The sequence below is a fragment of the Vulpes vulpes genome, chromosome 15 (assembly GCF_048418805.1).
Source record: "Vulpes vulpes isolate BD-2025 chromosome 15, VulVul3, whole genome shotgun sequence".
NCBI lineage: Eukaryota > Metazoa > Chordata > Mammalia > Carnivora > Canidae > Vulpes > Vulpes vulpes.
This window is the reverse complement of record NC_132794.1, coordinates 87,654,431-87,672,994: the sequence shown is the minus strand read 5'-3', so window position 1 is coordinate 87,672,994 and position 18,564 is coordinate 87,654,431. Positions and strand designations below refer to the sequence as shown.

Genomic DNA, 18,564 nt, shown 5'->3' with positions numbered 1-18,564 from the left:
GAAATAATCTCTTTAAAAAAAATAAAAAACACGGGCAGCCCAGGTGGCTTAGTGGTTTAGCATCGCCTTCAGCCCGGGGTGTGATCCTGGAGACCCAGGATTGAGTCCCACATCAAGCTCCCTGCATGGAGCTTGCTTTTCCCTCTGCCTGTGTTTCTGCCTCTTTCTCTCTCTTTCTCTCTATCTCTCATGAATAAATAAATAAAATCTTTAAATAAATAAATAACAAGAAAGATTGAAATTTTAGAGTAAGTATAAATTCTTGAAAAGGCAAAATGTAAATGTAGCAAGAAATACTCGGAACCAAAAAAAAAAAAAAAAAGCAAATAAAAGCTTTGAGAGAGACAATTATAAAAATTATAAAAGATAACAGAATTTGGAATAAGAAAAAAGAATAAAAACTCCATCAATAACACAAAGACACTAACAAAAACTGAATCACGTATCAAAAAACCCTGAAAGGGGGCAGCCCGGGGGGGGGGCTCAGAGGTTTAGCGTCGTGGTTTAGCTTAGCGTTAGCCTTCAGCCCAGGGCGGGATCCTAGAGACCCAGAATCGAGTCCCACGTCGGGCTCCCTGAATGGAGCCTGCTTCTCTCTCTGCCTGTGTCTCTGCCTCCCTCTCTCTCTCTGGGTCTCTCATGAATGAATGAATGAATAAATAAATAAATAAAATCTCAGAAAGAAAGAAAGAAACAAACAAACCAACCAACCAACCCTGAAAGGGAAAGACCAAAGGGAATCAAACAGGAAAAAAACTAGTATTTTAATCATAATTAATTCTAATCAGAAAAGCAACTGTAAATAGGTCACTCTTATATTGCTCATATCTGTAACATACGTTAAACCTTACAAATATTGCCGATTACAAACTATAAAGCTATATTTTGCTACTCTTTATTAACTGAATTTAATGCTACTCAGTTTTATTACTATTAAATATTGAATTTAGTAGTTGCATAGCAACAAGAAATGGCTCATGTGCTATACTTGACATTAACAAAAGGTAAGTAAAGGAAGAATAAATGTATTCAAAATTTATAACATGATCTCACAGAAAAGCCATGAGATCAATAACAAAATGCCATGGAAAATTAAATAAATACTGAAAAAGACAGCTATGTCATTATGTTCAGTCACTAGGGCTTATAAAGCATCTTTATGTTATATGTTACATACAAGGAAATATTAATACTTTTTGGACATAACTAGTGTCCAAAGAATTCCTGTCCAACATTACAAATGATCTCAAAGTTGGTCTCCAGTCTCTTCCTCACAGCAACCACTGTGGTTTCAGACTATTCCTAAAACACTGCTTTTTGACAATCTGTTCAGAGAAATTCTACTTTACTTAAAAAACAAATCCAAAATTCTTAAGCCCAACAACCAAAGCTTCTTATAATTTGGCTCTGAACTACCATTAGAAGCCTTATTTCTCAGAACTTTGTTCTCAATTCTCACAGATCCATTCACATTAGTATTCTGATGTAGCTGGTCATCACTTCTAATTCCTAATATTTTCTCAAGCCTTTGCATCTTCTTCAAGGTACTCTTCAATTTGTTCAATAAATACATAAGTTTTATTCATTATACATTAACTGACAGCCTACTACCTATCAGGGACAGTGGTAGGCACTTAGGCAATGGTGAACAGACATGGTACCTGCCCTCATGAAGCTTGGGTTTCCAGTTTTCTTACCCTCAGAATTCACTTATCACTCTTATCTTTTAAATAAATGTCAATTGTTTATGTTTTGTTTTCCATCACATGTGAAGTGCTGTCTAATGCAAGTATTCTGTAAAATAAAATTTGCCATAGGCTATCTAAACCTTTTTTTTTTCTTTTCTTTTCATACATTTATGTCTTATCTCCTCAAGGAGATTTAACACTCTAGGAAGGCTAGACAGGTCTTCCTGTTTCCCACATTTTTTTTTTCTCTTATCCTAGGACTCTACATGTCTGGTTTTTAGCTTCTAATTTAATCATATAGCTCTCAAAAACAAAAGATTAAAAATTTTCATATATTCCCTCTTCAACCAAAATCATACTCGTTACCCTCTTTATTTGTAACCAATAAAGGAAATGCAAGTTATGAAAAATTAACAGGACAACACCGTATCAAATCATAATCAACTTCAATAAGCAATATAGCCTGTACTTCTGAAATAAAGAAAATATTATGGATGGAATGAAAAAATGGCTCACGAGTCTTGGGAACCTTTTCTCTGAGGTAAGAGTATAGAGATTAGCAGTTTGAGAAACAAAAAGGCACTCAAAGAAAACTAGGAACACAACAGAAAACTAGCAATTTTTACATCAAGGTCCTTGGTATCTTGTAAAACTTGATGCTTGGTGTAAAAGAGTTCAATCTCTAACAGTATCATTTTATATAATACTAGTTTGGCGGTACTTGCTGGTAACAATCATCAACTAATACCCTGGTAAAGAGGGGACTGACAGTATCTGGAGTTCTTTGCTTAAAATTCAGGTATATAACTTGCCATCACCAGACTGAACTCCATTATAAGGGAACCCCAAAACAACTGAAAAGCACTAGATTGTATAATCATTTCTATTTTATCCAAGGTAATATAAGGCAAAGAACCCCTTTCTACAGATGTTTCCAGCTTTCCCAGTGTACTGTATAACCAAAGAAATGTGAATGGACTTCTATAGGTAATAAAGAAAAGCCAGGCTCCTCTTCTCATTACTTAAGGCAATCCACCTCCTCCCCCACCAGTGCTGGACAACTATGTTCACCAAGAATTCTTCCTCTCTCCCTGAGCATCTGCTCTTAGCCCATGCTTTCTGAAGAGCCCATTTATGGCACACTTTTCACTCTCCAAATTACCAAGCACATGAACTAATGAAAAAAGTAAAAACCTGACTTGATACAATGAAGAGAAACAATAATCCAATTACAACTAATGGCCCAAACTGAAACAGAATTAATGAAGAAAAAAAATACTAGAAGAAAAAGTATAAATAGTATTTCTACTGGGACCAGGGAAGAATATCTTATTTTTTCCTTATTTTTTTAAAGATTATTTATCTGACAGAGAGCGAGAGAGTGAGCACAAATAGAGGGAGTGGAAGAAATAGCAGGACAGACTCCCCACTGAGTAGGGAGACCAACGTGGGACTTGATCCCAGGACCCTGGGATCATGACCTGAACTGAAGACAGACACTTAACCAACTGAGCCACCCAGGCACCCAAGAACAGCACTTTAAAAAGACCATACCACTTTGAAAAAAGTAGAGAATATGTGCTTGGGAGAGAAGGAAAAAAGAAAAAACTGTCCAAATAACCAAATAGAGGTATTATGTAGAAAAAATATATATAATAAATTACTGATTTAGAAAACTAACTTAAGGCAGCTGCTGTTGGTGGGGGCCATCCTGCATCTAAGGCAGGAAGATGGTGGCCGCAAAGGACGAAAAAGTCACTGGAGTTGATCAACTCTAGGCTCCAATTGGTTGTGAAAAGTGGAAAGTATGTGCTGGGGTACAAGCAGACCCTGAAAATGATCAGACACGGCAAAGCGAAATCGGTCATCCTGGCAAACAACTGCCCGGCTTTGAGGAAATCTGAAATAGAATACTACGCCATGTTGGCCAAAACCGGTGTCCATCACTACAGCGGCAATAATATTGAATTGGGCACAGCATGTGGTAAATACTACAGAGTATGTACACTGGCTATCATTGATCCAGGTGATTCTGATATCATTAGAAGCATGCCAGAACATACTGGTGAAAAGTAAATCATGCAAAATTTTTCTTTAATAAAACTGGCCATAGCTTGTTTTTTTTTTTTTTTAAAAAAAAAAAAAAAAAAGGAAAAGAAAACTAACTTAAGAAATATCCTAATAATATATAGTGAATCTAAAGACCCAGAAATCATGAGGTGGCCAGGACATTCAATAATGTAAAACGTGATGGGCAGCCCTGGTGGCTTAGCAGTTTAGTGCCGCCTTCAGCCCGGGGTGTGATCCTGGAGTCCGGGATCCAGTCTCACATCAGGCTCCCTGCATGGAGCCTGCTTCTCCCTCTGCCTATGTATCTGCCATTCTCTCTCTCTCTCTCTCTCTCTCTCTCTGTCTCTCATGAATAAATAGATAAAATCTTAAAAAAAAAATAATACAGGATTTTCAGAACAAGAAAAAGCAAAGAATATAAATTTTTTAAAAATTTTTTGAAAAGGAAAGTAGAGAAGAAGAAAACTCCCTAATGCTAAATACTATCTTGAGTCTTCATATCAAGTGGGCTCTGAGGGCAGCCCCAGTGGCTCAGCAGTTTAGCAATGCCCTCGGCCCAGGTCATGATTCTGGAGTCCTGGGATCAAGTCCCACGTCGGGCTCCCTGCATGGAGCCTGCTTCTCCCTCTGCCGGTGTCTCTGCCTGCCTCTCTCTCTCTCTCTCTCTCTCTCTCTCTCTGTGTCTCATGAGTAAATAAATAAAATCTTTTAAAAAAGTGGGCTCTGAGAAATATTAGTGCAGAATACTCAAGGAGGAAAAGCATGTATACATAGTACTTTCCTGGTAAAATATCTCAATTTCAAGAATAGAAGTTTAAAAGCTCCAAATAAGGGAAGATTTTCCTTTTTCCTTAAGAGAAAAGGGATTTAGACTGTCAGTCATTACATCAGTAAAAGTAAATGCTAAAAGCCAATGGAAATATGTTCACAAAATTCTGAGTGTAAAACAAAACAAAAAGAAAACAACATACTTTTTTTTTTAGCCAGTCTATTTTCAAAAAGGCATAGGTAAAAGAAAGAAATTACTGGATATGTTCTGATTTGAAAAGCAGGACAGCATTCACACTGGGGTAAGTTACTTAAAGTAGTTTAGCTAATAAAAAATGATTCAGAACAAAGACTTCCTAAGAAAACACTGTTTAGGGGCACCTGGGTGGCTCAGATGGTTAATAAGCATCTGCCTTCAGCTCAGGTCACAATCCCGGAATCCTGGGATCAAGCCCACACTGGGCTCCCTGACCAATGGAGAGTGTGCTTCTCCCACTCCCCTCTGCCCCTGCTCGCTCTTTCAAAGAAAAAAAATAAAATCTTAAAAAAATTTGTTTATATAAAAAATGGTAAGCAACATACCAGTATATAGTTAAGTGTAAGAAATTTTACTAATACAGGGATTTGGTTTAATTTAAAAGATTCTTTAATTGGTGAACACAATATAATTTTTAAATGAATGATTTAGGAATAACATCCCAAATTATTACAATGAAATCTTAGGTAAAGAAGTAAGAATAAGATATGCTTAAGTAATAAAGTGTGTTAAGATCAAGTGTGTATGTGAGATGAGGGATCAATGTGTAATAGTCACTCATCTTTGATGTTAAGGAAATGTAAGCTTAAGATAAGTTTTCTTAAAATGAGTAAAGATGAAGAATTCCAAATCACCAGAAGAAATAAAGAACAGTAACCAAAAAAAAGGTCAACTACAAAAGTAAAAATTAAACAAAAAGCAAGCATACTAAATAAGAAACACAAAAAACAATTTCAGGAAGAATATCAAAGAGGTACACGTTACCTCCAGTAAATATTAACTGACTGGATTGAGTGAAAGGTTGTCACATAGGGTACAGCAATATGCAGTTTATAATGAGCTTAAAGTGACACATATGTTGAAACTGAAGAGGCAAAGATATGAGAAAACAAGAAAGAAAGCAATAAACTAGGTGGCAATAACACTATCAGAAGAATTCAAAGATAAAGGCATAAAACAAAATAATAAAGAATTGTTTCTTTTACTAAATGGGTAATCTGTTTCATGAGTAAAACAGACCTGTAACTTTTTTCTCATAATGTCTCTCTGTTTGGGTTTAGTATCTGACTTCATAGAAATAACTCTACTCTCTTCCTTAAAAGTTAAGATAAACCCACATGAGGGACCACCTGGGTGGCTCAGTGGTTTGAGTGTCTCCCTTTGGCTCAGGGCGTGCGTGATCCCTGGGGTCTAGGGATGGAGTCCCGCAGCAGGCTCCCTCTGCCTACGTCTCTGCCTCTCTCTGTGGGTCTCTCACGAATAAATAAATAATATCTTAAAAAAAAAAAAAGATGAACCCACATGTAAAACCAACTGGGGTATTTTCTTTGAGAGAAGAGCTGGAACTATTAAACTTATTTAATAGTTATAGAACCATTCGAGCTTTGTATTTCTTCTTGAGTCAGCTTTTGGCAAGTTATAGTTTTCTTTAATTTCAAAATATTGGCATGAGTGTTGGTAGTATTTTCATTCTTTTTTGTACTTGTAAAATATACATAATATAAAATTTACCATTTTAGACATTAAGTATATCATTAAATATATTTGTTTTTACATCATCCATCTGCAGAACTTTTTTCATCTGGAAAACTGAAACACTATTAAACAATTACTCCCTAGTCCCCCTAACCCAGCTCTGCCAACCACCATTCTATTTTTTTGTCTCTATGCATGTGGCTACTCTACCTACCTCTTAAGTAGAATCTCACAGTATTTGTCATTTTGTGACTGGTTTATTCTACCTTAGCATAATGTCTTCAAGGTTCATGGATGCTGCAACATGTGACAGGATTCCCTTCCTTTTTAAGGCTGAATAACATGCCATTAATACATAGATTATATTTTCGTAATCTATTCATCTTATCTATGGACATTTGGGTTGCCTCCACCTTTTGGCTATTATACGTAATGCTATAAATCTCTTATCTTTTAAATCTCCTACTTTATCTCCTTAGCCTTCAATTTTTGTAACAGTATTTTTGTCTTTTATTCCTTGATCAATCTTGTCACAGTATTTTCTTATTCCCCACTACCCACCCCCAACTCACCTTTGAATTTTTTATCTTCTCTATCCTTTCTTTGTTTCCTGGTTAATTTTCTTTTTTTTCCTTAAGATTTTGTTTATTTGAGTGAGAGAGAAAGAACACAAGTCAGGGGAAAAGGCAGAAGGAGAGGGAGAAGCACACTTACCTCTGAGCTGAGAGCCCGACACTGGGGTCAATCCCAGGACCCTGGGATCATGACCTAAGCCAAAGGCTGGTGCTTAACCGACTGAGCCACCCAGGTGCCCCTGGTTCATCCATTTTCACTCTAAGTTTTATTATCTTTCTTTGTCTTTGGGTTTATTCTGTTGTTTTTTTTCTAACTTACGACAGAAGCTTAATTCACTTATTCTCAGGTTTTCCTATTTTTGCTCTAAAGAAAACATTAAGTATAAGAATGATTTAAGGGAACTAATCCTTTAATTATTTTGTATTAAGAAGTAATTCAGCATAATACAAATGGAATGTTATTACAGTATGGATGGATTTCAAAGCCTATGCTAAGTGAAAACAGCCAGAAATAAAAGACAATACTATATGAGATTCCATTTATTTTAAATGTCCAGAAAAGACAAATCTATGGAAAGTAGGTTAGTGGTTTCCTACAGCTAGGAGTGAAAATGGGAATGACTACAAATGGACACCTTATTTCTTTTTGAAGTGATAGATACATTCTAAAATTTTATTTTGGTAATTGTTACACAAGTCTGTGAATATAATAAAAATCACTTAAAATGGGTGAATTAGGGGATCCCTGGGTGGCGCAGCGGTTTAGCTCCTGCCTTTGGCCCAGGGCACGATCCTGGAGACCCAGGATCGAGTCCCACGTCCGGCTCCCGGTGCATGGAGCCTTGCTTCTCCCTCTGCCTGTGTCTCTGCGCCTCTCTCTCTCTCTCTCTCTCTCTCTCTGTGTGTGTGTGTGTGACTATCATAAATGAATAAAAATTTAAAAAAAAAAGTTTAAAAAAAATGGGTGAATTATAAGGTGTGTAAATTATATCTCAATAAAGCTGTTAATAATAAGTAATCTTGGGATCCATGGGTGGCTGAGCGGTTTAGTGCCTGCCTTTGGCCCGGGGCGTAATCCTGGAGTCCCGGGATCAAATCCCGCTTGGGGCTCCCTGCATGGAGCCTGCTTCTCCCTCTGCCTGTGTCTCTGCCTCTCTCTCTCTCTCTCTGTGTCTATCATGAATAAATAAATAAAATCTTTAAAAATAATAATTATAATAAGTAATCTTGATTGATAAATATCTGTAATGTTTTGGGGTGCCTGGGTGGCTCAGTTGGTTAAGCATTTGCCTTCAGTTCAGGTCATGGTCCCAGAGTCCTAGAATAAAGCCCTGCATCAGGCTCCTTGCTGGGTGAAGAGTCATCCTCTCCCTCTCTGTCTGACTCTCCCTCCTGCTTGTGCTCGCTCTCTCTCAAATGAATTTTAAAAAAATCTTAAATATAAAAATTTTAATTCACAGTTACAGATTAAAATGTTTTAAAAAGTTAAACTAGGGATCCCTGGGTGGCTCAGCGGTTTAGTGCCTGCCTTTGGCCCAGGGCATGATCCTGGAGTCCCGGGATCAAGTCCCACATCAGGCTCCCTGCATGGAGCCTGCTTCTCCCTCTGCCTGTATTTCTGCCCTGCCCCCATCTCTCATGAATAAATAAATAAAATCTTTTTTAAAAAGTTAAAATATTTATTACAAGTTTAAAATTAGAGCAAGATCTGTATTTTAGGAGAACTAGGTTCTAAATTTATGACTAGGTAAAGTGAACCTTAAATTAGAAGTCAAAGTGACTATGCATTATCTTTTTTTATACAAAGCCACCCTAAAAGATACTATTTTTTAAATCTCACACATTTAATAACAAGAACCAATCAAGTATTATTACAGAGCTCAGTAGTGTGGGAATAGAGAATGTATTTAAAATATATGCCCTGCCATTAAGATTTACACACATTTCTGCTGCCATGCATATACTGATAACTCTCCAATCTCTTATCTCTTGCCCCAGACCTTATTGCTAACTGCCTGCTTCATTCACATCATCACCAAGATATCCCAAATACCTCAGAAAGTCCAAATCAAAATCATTTCACTTCTTTTACCTCAGCTCAACCAGTGATTCCTCCTGTATTTCTTGCCAGAAAAATGACATCCCTAAACCCTTCATCCCAAATTATTCAGATTACAAATCTGTCTGATTCCATTCTTTCCCTAAATGAGTCATCAAGTCTTCCAGTCAGTGAGTCCTATTCATTCTAATTCAGAAAGATCTATCCAAATCTATTCTCCCTTCCACCCCTAAATTGAGGCCTTCACCATTTTTTTACCTTAATGATTACAGTGTATGTAGTTCAGAATATCATTGAGTCCTTAGCTGGCATCAAGCAAGCACTCTATCAGGTACTTCATACACACTGTAACTAACAAAATCTCCAGAGGAACGCTGTGAAGTATTATTACAACCTCATACAGATAAGAAAGTGGAAAATCAAAGAAGCTAATTTTTTTCATTACAACTACAAAGAGGCAAAGCCAAGGTTTAAAACCAGGACTGTGATTCTACAACCCAGGCTCTTTTCAAGTCACCCACTACCTATTAATAACCTAACTTTTCATTAATTTTACTATTCCAGCATCCTCTATACCACCAATTTTCAACAGAATCCATTCTTCACACTGCTGCCAAACTTCTTCCATCTTTTCTCAGTTTTAAGAACCTTCAATGGTTTTTAATACTAGTGAGGACTTCAAATTCCTGGATGACATCCAAGATCACTGACTGTCTAGTCTCAAACTACCTCTTCCATCTCCCTTGACACCTTTTCTATCTACATACACTATGCTCTAGTCAGACTGATTTATCAATTACTACATACATGTCAATGCTTCCATGCCTTTTAAGCATAGCATGTCCTCTGCCTAGAGGTTCTCCTACAACTCTCAATCTAGTTCATTCTGAGGCACCCTTTATCTCATCCCTCAAGCCCCAAAGTTAGGAACATCCTCATCGGTGCTACTTGCACTATTATAAACTATACTGTAATTATTTTTGGCAATTTTTTAAAAAGATTTTATTTATTTATTTATTCATGAGAGAGAGAGAGAGAGAGAGAGAGAGAGAGAGACAAGCAGGCTCCATGCAGGGAGCCCAACGTGGGACTTGACCCTGGGTCTCCAGGATCGCGCCCTGGGCCAAAGGCAGGGCCAAACCACTGAGCCACCCAGGGATCCCTATTTTTGGCATTTTTTCCACTAGATTTTGAGCAAAGAACTGGAGTTTATTTATCTTTCTCTTATATCAGTCTATTCCTTAACCTATAGTCAATAAATGTTTGTTGAATGAATATAAACATACACTTCCTAATTCCTATACTCTTTTATTTACCTGAGTGGTTTGAGATATTCTATTTAGAATGACTCCATTTTGGGATGCCTGGGTGGCTCAGCTGTTGAGCCTCTGCCTTTGGCTCAGGGCCTGATCCCGGAGTTATGGATCGAGTCCCACACCGGGCTCCCTGCATGGAGCCTGCTTCTCCCTCTGCCTGTGTCTCTGCCTCTCTCTCATGAATAAATAAAATATTTTTTTTAAAAAAAGAATGACTCCATTTTTTGTCTGGCATGTTAAAGACCCAAAGAAATAGTTAAATAAAGTAAATAAAACAGAAGCGTAATTGGTATCTGATAAAAAAAAAGGGATGATTTTCTGTTCCAACTCAACTAAGTTCCCTGTATCTATGAACTAAAACCAGAACATAATTAATGGCTTGTTTTACTGGTCCATGAACAGAGATGACAGAACACGTTTTTCTGTACAAAGCTGTAATCACAGTAAAGACAAATAAATTGAGAAAGATGAGGTCCTGAAAAACAGCGGTATTACTACATTAAGAAGGGAAAAGGAATATGTATTGAGTAGCTGGAACATTACCAAAATAATTTCATATAATTATATTTACATATATAATGCCATAAATGAGATTTCAAGATGTTCAGTAACCAAAAGCACAAAGGTAGTAAGTAGCTAGGTCAGATGAATTTAATTCTTTGGAAATCCAAGGGCAGTTTGGGTTCATTTTTTCTGTTATATCAAACTGTCTTGGGTAGGGTAATTATGCTAAAAAGAAGCCATTTAAATGCAAATCTGAAGTTGATTAGGAATGAGTCAATTACACCAGGAGTTCACAATCTGTGGGCCACAATTCCTTAGAGGAACTCCGTCATTACAAGGTCAGTAAATCCATATGAGCACTGTCTGTAAATTAAATAAAAATGTGCTTGTATATACAGCCACTATTTCTCCAAACGCCATTATGCCATGAACAAAATACATATTTCCTTAAAAAGCATTACTGAATTCATAATAGCCGTTGTCATTACATATTTTCTCAAACATACAAAAAATGTAATACAAGGTGGGAGACTGGCAATTTCTTTTGCTCTCTTGTTTTTTTAGGTTAAATAAAGTAAAAAAGGTTTTCAATTATTTCTGTGCCTCCTTTTCTTGGCGAACCAGAACCATATAGATATCGAGTGTCTACTATGAGTCAGACATTAGGGATGCAGCTGTGAACAGTACAGACAATAGTTCCTATTATGGAACTTCGTAATTCTGGCAAGGAAGACAAATGATATAAATGATGATGATCATGATGATAAATGTATGATAAGGAGAAGTAGAAATAGTAATGGTTGAAGAAAAAAAAAGCACAGTAACAGGATAACAACTAAGTCTTGATAAACCCTAATGGATATGGAACACCGGGAAATGTTAGGCAGGGACTTAAGAAGAGATTCCTTAGAGAGGTCAGGAAAAGACTTTAAGAAGCAACATTTTTGAGTACTGAATGAAGTGAGGAATACCCAAGGTAGGAATATTCTAGACAGGGAACAGTGCTGAAGCAGCATATAGTATGAGCTATGGTATATTTGGGAAAGCAAAAAAGCTGGAATGGTCTTAGCAAAGTGAGTAAGGTAGAAAGTAGAAGATGAAGTCAGAAATCTAGAGGTAAGATCCTGTAGGCCATAGTTAGGATTTTGAATTTAACAAGTCATCTAGCTTTACATTTGGGTACTGATGGAGGTGTAACACAAGCATATTTATATTGTTTAAGATCACCAGGTGGGTGCACAGATAACGGATTATGAGGAAAACAACATTAAAGGACTATTATTACTATAGCTTTGGCACAAGATAAATGGTGGCTAGAACAAGTATGGAAGTCATGAAGGTAGAGAGCAATGGCTGGATACAGAACACATTTTGAAGATAAAACCAACTTGCTCTGATGATGCACTAGTTATGGAATGGGAAGGAAAGGTGTTAAAAACAGTACTTAGGCTTTTGGTTTGAAAACTGGGTGAATAGTAATGTAACTTCCTAAGACAGAGAGGATTAAAGGAGAAACAAGTTTGGCAGAGAGAAATCTCATTTATTTTGGACACATTAAATGTAACATGTGTCTTAGAAATCAAAGTGGATATGTGAAGGAGGCACCTGGATAGGTGTGTATGAAGTTAAAAGGATACACTAGGATTAGGATATAAAACTGGAAATCTCCAAGTAGAGATAGAATTTAGAGCCATAGAACTAGAGGAGATCACATTCAGTTAATATGGGCAGATAAAATGAAAAGAGGGAAAGGACTGAATACTGGAGTATTCCAATGTATACCAATTAGGAAGAAACAGAGAATGAAAATATGGCCAAGTCTCATTTATGGTTATATTTCCAGTGTCTGGCAAACAACTTAGTTGTAAACATTCAAAAAATATTACAGCTGATCTAAACTAGCATATGACATGGAATTAATATAAACGCATATCATACCAGACTATTTGAAACTGTAGTAGAAGCACTCCACCTCTCATACAAGAGATGATCTTAAAAGGAAGCACATGCCTTTCAATATAATCAAATATATTTCCTTAAATATTTCTAATATGCATTTTTTTAAAAATCACTACTTTTTAACATATCTCTAACATACCTTCATATATGGCAGTACAAAAGAGCAAACTTTAATCTGGTTCCCACTTAAATAAGCTTCCATATTTTCCAAAATTTTAAATAACACCAAAGTCTGAATTAGCCTTCATATTTATATACATATTTACATATAAGGCAAATTCTTTTTCTTTTTTATATATTTTTTAATGTTTTATTTATTTATTCATGAGAGATACAGAGAGAGAGGTGGAGACACAGGCAGAGAGAGAGAAGCAGGCTCCATGTAGGGAACCCAAAATGGGACTCATGGGACTCCATCCTGTGTCTCCAGGATCACGCCCTAGGCTGAAGGCAGGCGCCAAACCGCTGAGCCACCCAGGCGTCCCCATATAAAGTAAATTCTTCATAGTCTTCTTCTGCTCAAAAACGTACAATGACTACATACACCCTGCAGAATAAAATCCAAACTATGAAGTTTGACTTTTAAATCATTCCAGAAATGAACCTTTTTAACACTGTCTCTCCTAGTTTCCTTCAAGCACACTCAACTATTCTGTTTCTTGAATACAACTTGCTGTTGCTTGTCTTAATCCCTCTTCTCATCCTGTTCCTTCTGTCTAAAAAGCCTTCTCTCAAATCTCAGTAGTCTTTATCCTGCTTTGTCTTCAGGGCAACAGATCAAAAGCCCCTCCCAATTGTTATCTTTCCTTTCAATTGACTCCCAATGTCCCTCACGTTATCCGTCCTGAATTTTCAACATGAATGCATATGTTTTAAGTATCCTACTGAATTCTACACTCAATGTTATAATGTTAATAGAATCAACACTTATACTCAGAAAGTAAAAGACTAGTGGTTCTGGAGCCAGATAACCTAGGTTCAAATTTCTAACTGCCTTTTAACAGTTCTGTGGCCTTAGGTAAGTTGTCTTATTTATTCTTCACATTTCTTGGCTATAAAATAGTTTTAACCTAAAAAAAACAATTAGGATAATCAAATATTTTCAAACTGGAAGACTATCTGAAACTGTAGTAGAAGCACTATATTACAAATAATATAAGGAAAGGAAGGAGTGTTCGAGGAAGGAAAGAAAGGAAGGAGGTTGTATTTTAGTGACTCCTCTTTTTTTTCCCCTTAGGATTTAAAAGACAGCTACATGCAACTATAAGTTTATGTTGACGGGTGTGAAAATCAACAAGGAAAACTGGAAAACACAATGCCACATTTCTACCTAGGAGAACGGGCAGCTAGCTAACAGTGTACTTGGGAAATAGGGGAAAGGAAGACTACAGATACTACCTAGATGTTGGTAAAGTTAAAGAGCATATTAAAATTAATGCTAATCATCATAGCTTATGTAGGAGTAGACTTTCTAAACTGCTGGGGAGAGGGAAGGAATCTGTCAATGTAACCATAGTCAGGAAGAGGTGGGGTGAAACTTACAGCAAAGCACAGGAAAAAAGATGGCAGGACAAGTAGAAAAAGAATGCTAAAGTTGAACTTTTATTAAGTGAAGGGTATTCAATTTTATGATTTGTTGTGATGTGAATCCTGAATCTTTATATTAAATCTTTTTCATTTGAAAAAAATTAACTTAGAGACAGCAAGCACCAACAAAGGCAACAGCTCTTTTTTTGCCCACAGGTCCTGTCCCTATGCTTTAATAAAACCATAATTTTTGCACCAGAAAGAAAGAGAAAGAAAAAAATTAACTTATGTTGCTGGGCATATAACGCATAAAGATGTAATCTGTGACAATAACAGCATAAAATAAGGGGACAGAATTACATAGGAGCCAAGTATTTTGTATACTATTGTAACTAAGTTGTTATTAATTTGGAATAGAATTTTATAAATTAAGATGTTAATTATATATCCCCAGGGTAAGCACTAAGAAAAAAACCATAAAACCTTAAAGGATGCCTGGGTGGCTCAATGGCTGAATGTCAGCCTTCAGCTCAGGTCATGATCCTGGGGTCCTGGGATTAAATCCCACATTGGGTTCCCTGCACGGAGCGGAGCCTGCTTCTCCTTCTGCCTATGTCTCTGGCTCGCGCTCTCTCTCTCTCATAAATGAATAAAATATTTTTAAAAACACACACCAAAAAAAAAAAAAAAAAAAAACAGTAAAAAAAGGGGGGGGGTTAAAAAAGGTATACTAGAAAGTATATAATGCAAAAGAAAGCCGTAATGGAGGGTTTTGAGAACAAACTGATAGAAGACATGTAAAAACCAGCAAAATGACAAAGATCCTTAACAGTAATTACATTAAATATAAATGGACAGATTAAGCTCTCCAATTAAAAGGCAGAGATGGGTAGAATGGATAAAAGAAACACAATCCAACTATATGCTGTCAACATGAGACTCACTTTAGATCCAAAGACACCAAGACTTTGAAAGTGAAAGAAGACACTACATGAAAATAGCAAGAAAGAGAAATGGACTGCATACACTGATATCACAGAAAATATATGTTAAAACTCATTACAAAGATATATGATAAAAGAGTCAATCTATTAAGAAGATTTAACGATTAAAAACATAAATGCACCTAACAACAGAGCCCCAAAACCTATTAAACAAAAAAAATGATAAAACTGAAGAGAGAAACAGCTCAACGATAATTATAGACTTCAGCATCTCACTTGCAATGGATGAAAACAGGTAAAAGATACAAGGGAAAGAGGACTTGAACACCATCATAAATCAACCTAAAAGACATACAAAGAACACAGCACCCAACAAAAGCAGAATATACATTTGTCTCCAGTGCACGTGAAACATTCTCCACAGCAGACCATGTTAGGTCACACACAAAAAAACAAAAAACAAAAAACAAAACCTCAATAAATTTAAAAATCTGGAAATCACAGGAAATATCTTCTCCAACAGTAACGCAATGAGATTAGAATCAAGAATTGGGGAATTGGAAAATTCACAAATATGTGGAAATTAAACAACACATTCTTAACCAATGAGTCAAAAAAGGTAACCAAAATGAAAATTAGAAAATACAGTAAGAAGAATTAAAAATAGCCACAACATGCCAAAACATCTGGGATGCAGCAAAAGCAACGCTCAGAGGAAAATCTACAACTCTGAACACCTTCATTAAAAAAGACTATCATGGGCTCCCTGGGTGGCTCAGCAGTTGAGCGCCTGCCTTTAGCCCAGGAAGTGATCCTGGAAGTCCCGGGATCAAGTCCCACAACGGGCTTCCCGCAGGGAGCCTGCCCATCCCTCTGCCTCTGTGTCTCTCATAAATAAATAAAATCTTTAAAAAAAAAAGAGTATCACAGGGCAGCCAGAGTGGCTCAGCGGTTTAGCGCCACCTTCAACCCAGGGCGTGATTCTGGAGACCCTGGACGGAGTCCCATGTCCGGCTCCCTGCATGGAGCCTGCTTCTTCCTCTGCCTGTGTCTCTGCCTCTCTCTCTCTCTCTCTCTGCGTCTCTCAGGAATAAATAAATAAAATCTTAAAAAAAAATAATACCACAAATCAATAACTTTATACCTCAAAGAACTAGAAAAAGGTGAAGAAACGAAATGTAAAAAAGCAAACAAAAAAGGCAATAATAAAGGGCAAAGATTTTAAAAAAGAAAAAAATCAGTAAAAACAAACCTTCTTTGAAAAAAATGCAATGTTATACATTAACAAACCGTTAGCTAGAGTGACCAAGAAGCAGAAGAGAGAAGACTCCATTCACTAAAACCAGGAACAAAAGCAGGGACCTCACTACTGACTTTACAGAAATATAAAAGATTGGAAGAAAATACTATGAACAACTGTAGACCAACAAATAGATAACACAGATAAAATGGACAAATCCTACAAACTACCAAAAGATGACTCAAGAAGTAATAAAAAATCTGATTTATAACAAGAGATCAAGACCCACATGGCTTCAGTGATAAACTCTCCCAAACATTTAAAGAATAATACAATGCTCTTCAAAATTCTTCCAAAAAATAGAAGAGGAAAGAATACTTCCTAATTCATACCATAAAGTTGGTTATTATCTTAATACCATAAGACAAAGGCTTCACCAGAAAACCACAGACCAAGATCTCTCATGAATATAGATGAAAAAATCCTCAACAAAACACTACCAAACCAAATTCAACAGTGTATTAAGAAGACTATACACCATGGATTTATCCCCAGAATGCACAGGTGGCTCAATCAACTAAAAAAAAAAATCAATCACCATATTAATAGAATGAAGGAGGGAAAAATAACATGATCATCTCAATTGACACAGAAAAAACATTTGACAAATTCCAACACTCTTTCATGCTAACACTCAATAATCTAGGAATAGAAAGGAGCTTTCACAACCTGATAAAGGGCATCTATGAAAAACTCATGACTAACACACTCAATGGTAAAAGACTAAAAAGCTTCCATTAAAATAAAGAACAAGACAAGATGTTCATTCAACATTGCCAGAAGTTCTAGCCAGGGCTATTAGGTAATTAAAAGGCATCCAAATCGCAAAGGAAAAAGTAATACTACCTCTTTTCACAGATATGTTCTTACATATAGAAAATTCTAAAGAATCCACATAAAAACTTTAGAACTTAATAAACAAACAAACAAAAAAGAACTTAATAAACAAGTTCAGGGGATCCCTGGGTGGCGCAGCGGTTTGGCGCCTGCCTTTGGCCCAGGGCGCGATCCTGGAGACCCGGGATCGAATCCCACATCAGGCTCCCGGTGCATGGAGCCTGCTTCTCCCTCTGCCTGTGTCTCTGCCTCTCTCTCTCTCTCTGTGACTAACATAAATAAATAAATAAATAAATAAATAAATAAATAAATAAATAAATAAATAAATAAATAAATAAATAAAAAAAACAAGTTCAGCCAAGTTGGAGGATACACAGGAAACATCCAAATATCAGTTGTATTTCTAAATACACTAAATGAACAATCTGAAATTAAGGAAACAATTCCATCCATAATAGTATAAAAAAATAAAATGCTTAGGAATAAATTTAATCAAGGAGGTAAAAGACTTGCACACTAAAAACTACACATGTAAAAAAAAAAACTACACATGTAATGTTGGAAGAAACTAAAAACCTAAGTAAATGGAAAGATATCCCATGTTTTTAGATTAGAAAACCTAACATTGTTAGGATGGTAATACACCCCCTGACATACCTGGCAAAACTAATCTATAGATTGAATGTAATCCCTATCAAAATCTCAATTATGTTTTTTTACAGAAACTGACAGGCTGATCCTAAAATTCAAATGGAATTGCAAGGAAGCCCGAACAGCCAAAACAACCTTGTTTAGAAGAAAGTTGAAAAAACAAAACAAAATTGGAGGATTCACACATCCTGATTACAAAAATTATTACAAAGCCATAGTGTTGTCAAAAGATAAACATATAGACCAAGAGAATAGAAGTCAGTGTCCAGATATAAAGCACATATCAATGCTCAATTGATTTTTGCCAAGGATGTTAGGACTATTCAGTGGGCGAAAGAATTGCCTTTTCAACAAACAATGCAGGGACTACTGGACAACCACGTGCAAAAGAATGAAGTTGAACTCTTATCTAATACCATACACAGAAACCCAAAATGTGGGGTGCCTCGGTGGCTCAGCTGGTTAAGCATCATGCCTTTGGCTCAAGTCATGATCCCCTGCTCAGTGGGGAGTCAGCTTCTCCCTCTCCCCCTATTCCTTCCCTCTGCTTGTGCTCTCTATCAAATAAATCTTTTTTAAAAATGCCGATTTTTCTGCATGTTAATTTGAAAAAAAAATGTATTACAAAAAATCC

General features: G+C 36.4%; 1 protein-coding gene and 1 pseudogene across 8 annotated transcripts in view; one reads left to right on the top strand and one right to left on the bottom strand.

The window, feature by feature from the left end:
- LCOR (ligand dependent nuclear receptor corepressor) overlaps positions 1-18,564 on the bottom strand; it is a 142,823-nt gene that overhangs the window by 73,219 nt on the left and 51,040 nt on the right. The gene's annotated exons all lie outside the window — the stretch shown is intronic.
- LOC112906870 (large ribosomal subunit protein eL30 pseudogene) lies at positions 971-3,792 on the top strand (annotated as a pseudogene).